General features: G+C 39.9%; 1 protein-coding gene across 1 annotated transcript in view; it reads right to left on the minus strand.

The window, feature by feature from the left end:
- SYNE1 (spectrin repeat containing nuclear envelope protein 1) overlaps window positions 1-4,011 on the minus strand; it is a 578,063-nt gene that overhangs the window by 500,910 nt on the left and 73,142 nt on the right. The window lies entirely within an intron of this gene.

The following is a 4,011-nucleotide window of genomic DNA, read 5'->3' on the forward strand; positions in this document are numbered from 1 at the left end:
GGGGTCGCTATGAGTCGAGGCCTACTCGACGGCAAACAACAACAACAACAACAACAAAGGGTACTAGCTGGGATGGAGGTGGACAGGCCTGATGGAGGGATCCTAAACCAAGGTCATTGATAGACAGAGGACTACACTGGATGGGATTTATTGTGATGTCGATAGAAGTACAGTCACACTAACATTGGACTTTTGTGTATATTACTATTTTTATTTTTAAATGTTATTCAGGATTATACATAAGCTCCATATGGCAGAGCAAGCAATTATCTTGTTCATAGTGTATCCCTAGGTTCCGGCAACATGGTGCACAGAAGAAAATTACCAAATTATCTGCTGAATGGCAGCATTCAGGCCTCAACTCACATTTCAGCAAATGAAAGATAAAAAAGAGTTTACATACTCATTTCCACAAATAAATGAAGAGCCATTCTGTCATTGATTTAATGAAAATATTCTGATTTTTTTCCTAGATTCCTAATCTCCTAAGGACACCAAATTAATCATAAACACATCATTTAGCAAAATTTCTTGGCGCTGACAAATAGTATTCAATCACAGCATCTCACTTGTTGCTCACAGCCCATGACACAGATAAAATGGTTTTCCCCACTGACAGGTGAAGTGTCAGAGCTGAAAGAGTACACAATCTATGTTGTTGTTGTTGTTGTTGTTGTTAGGCACCATCGAGTCATCTCCAACTCATAGTGACCATATGTACAACAGAATAAAACACTGCCCAGTCCTGCGCCAGCCTCATGATCCTTGCTATACCTGAGCCCATTGTTGTAGCCACTGTGTCCATCCATCTTGTTGAGGGCCTTCCCCTTTTTTGTTGACCCTCCACTTTACCAATCATGATAATACTTCTCCAGGGAGTGGTCCCTTCTGACAACATGACCAAAGTAGGTGAGACAAGGTCTGCCCATTCTCACTTCCAAGGAGCATTCAGACTGCACTTCTCCCAGGACAGATTTGTTAGTTCTTCTAGCAGCCCATGGTACCTTCCATAATCTTTGCCAACACCACAATTCAAAAGCATCAACTCTCCTATGATCTTCCTTATTCATTATCCAGCTTTCAGATATGAGACTATTGAAAACACCATGACTTAGTTTAGGCACACCATAATCTTCAAGAAGACATCTTTGCTCTTCATCACTTGATAAAGGTCTTTTGCAGCAGATTTGCCCAATGCAATACATCGTCTGTGTCTTGACTGCTGCTTCCAGTTGCAGACTGCAGTCTTTAATCTTCATCAGTGGTTCAGTCATCTTCACTTTCAGCAAGCAAAGTTGTGTCATCTGTATATTGCAAGTTGTTAATGAGACTTCCTCCAATCCTGATGTCACATTCTTCTTCATGTAGTCCAGCTTCTTAGCTTATTTGCTCAGCATACAGATTGAATAAGAATGGTGAAAGGATACAACCCTGACTCACTCCCTTCCTGATTTTGAACCATGCAGTATTCCCTTGTTCTGTTCAAATGACAGCCTCCTTGTTCCTCATGAGCACAATTAAGTGTTCTGGGACTTCCATTCTTCTCAATGTTATCCTTAATTTGTTATGATCCACACAATCAAATGCTTTTGCATAGTCAATAAAACACAGGTAAACATCTTTCTGGTATTCTTTGCTTCCAACCAAGATCCATCTGACATCAGCAATGATATACCTTGTTCCACATTCTCTTCTGAATCCAGCTTGCATTTCTAGAAGTTCTCTGTCGATACACTGCCACAACCATTTTTGAATTATCTTCAGTAAGATTTTACTTGCATGTGATATTAATGATATTATTCAATATTTTGCACATTCTGTGAGATCACCTTTCTTTGGAATGGGTACAAATATGGATCTCTTCCAGTCAGTTGGCCAGGTAGCAACTTCCAAATTTCTTGGCGTAGTTGAGTAAGTGCCTCCAGCAGGGCATCCGTTTGTGGAAACATCTCATTGGGTATTCCATCAATTCCCAGAGCCTTGTTTTTCACCAATTACTTCAGTGCAGTTTCGACTTCTTCCTTCAATACCATTGATTCTTGATCATATGCCACCTCCTGACGTGGATGAACATAGACCAATTCTTTTTGCTACAGTGATTCTGTGTATTCCTTCCATCTTCTCTTGATGTTTCATGCATCATTCAGTATATTGCCCACTGAATATTTCAATATTGCAACTTGGGACTTCAATTTTTTCTTCAGTTCTTTCAGCTTGAGAAATGCCAAGCGTGTTCTCTCCTTTTGGTTTTCTGACTCCAGGTCTTTGCACATTTCACTATAATAGAAAAGTCTTTAAAAAGACAGGAAAGGAAGAAAAGACTAAAATAGATGTCGGAAGAGACTCTGAATCTTGCTCTTGAATGAAGAGTAGCTAAAACAAATGGAAGAAATGACAAAATAAAAGAGCTGAACAAAAGATTTCAAAGAGCAGCTCATGAAGACAAAGTCAATTATTATAAATGTGCAAAGACACAATCTATAAAGTCAGGCAAAACTGGTTCCAAGTTCTAGTTTTGTGGGTAGTTGTGTGACTTTCAGGCATTTTTAAAAACTCTCTGTTGTTATAACATCACTGAGGAATACTGACACACCCTTTCCATGGTTTTGGTGAAATTAGAGATGATCTGTATAGTCATCCTAGTAGAGAAATTGCACTCAAAGTTATCATGACCTATGTCCTCTACGTTCTGGTTTGGTGAAAGTAGCTTTCCTCTGCCTGGAACAGCTATCTCACCCTTTTCCTCTGGATAAGTACTTCTTCAGAGCTGTCAGGCATGACCTTCTCTAGAAAGATTGTTCTGACCCAGAAGTCTGGGTAGGGGCCTCTCCTCTGTGCCAATGGTTCTCAATCTTTAGTGTGCATTAGAATCTCTGGGAGGGCTTGTGAGAAGTGGTTGTGGGGTGTCACGTCTCCCAGGACTTCCTGGTTCAGATTGGGAGGGAGCCTGAGAATTTGCATTTCTGATGAGTTTCCAGGTGACCTGATGCTACTGGTCTAGGGAGCACATTTTGAGAGCATTGCTCTATGGTCCTATAACAAGCTGAGCACTAACATTCACTCAAACATACAAGACTGTATTTGTCCACTTAAGCAATGCCCACCCCCTAAACACACACACACACACACACCATTACAAACACTTTTTATAATCTCTTCATCCCAAGTACCCAACATCATGTCTGGCACTCAGTATCATTGAATATATAATTATGGAATAAATGAATGTAATCAAGGCACACATTTTACTGCTGGTTGATTCTTAAGCCCAGAATATCTCTAGTAAACCATTTTTTGAGTGCTATTAAATGAGAAACAAAATACTCTTGGTATCTATCCATCACTCATCTCCAAGGTACTGAGGTCAATCTGACTAGTAAGTGAGGACCACCACAGTGAGCATGGGACTTTACTGTGAACCTCCCAGGACTAGTTCATCATCATCTTTTGGCATCCTCAACCCTTCCTGTGTTTGGAAAGTAGTTGGGACTGTCCAAAAGAAGAGCTATTTAATCACCAAATGAAATGATTTCACAAAGTCATGTGACAGAAAAGGATCATGTTCTTAAAACACTTTAATCATTACAGTCCTATTAGTGTTGTTCTTAGATGCTGTTGAGTCAGTTCCAACACACAGTGACCCTGTGAACAACAGAATGAAACACTGTGTGGTCCTGCACTATCCTCACAATTGTTATTATGTTTGAGGTTACTGTTGTAACCACTGTGTCAATCCATCTCATTGAGAGCTGTAGTAAGTGACTTTCTAATAGTGTGAAAGCATCAGGCAAATTGCAGAAAAGTAAGAAGAAGGTAGCTATTTATACATTCAATGCTGTCCTTTTTAAGAGGAAAATGAAGTACAAAACAAGAGGTAGAGGCTCAGAACTCTGGTGGCATTTTTTAATCAGTCACTTTTGCATGCATTCCAAATATGAGGGGTTCTATGTCTAAATTAGGAGCTCTGGTAGCATAGTGCCTAAGGCACTTGATTGCTAACCAGAAGGCTGG

Source organism: Orycteropus afer, unplaced genomic scaffold (assembly GCF_000298275.1).
Source record: "Orycteropus afer afer isolate SDZICR_OR568_19922 unplaced genomic scaffold, OryAfe1.0 scaffold00101, whole genome shotgun sequence".
In the NCBI taxonomy this organism is placed as follows: Eukaryota; Metazoa; Chordata; class Mammalia; order Tubulidentata; family Orycteropodidae; genus Orycteropus; species Orycteropus afer.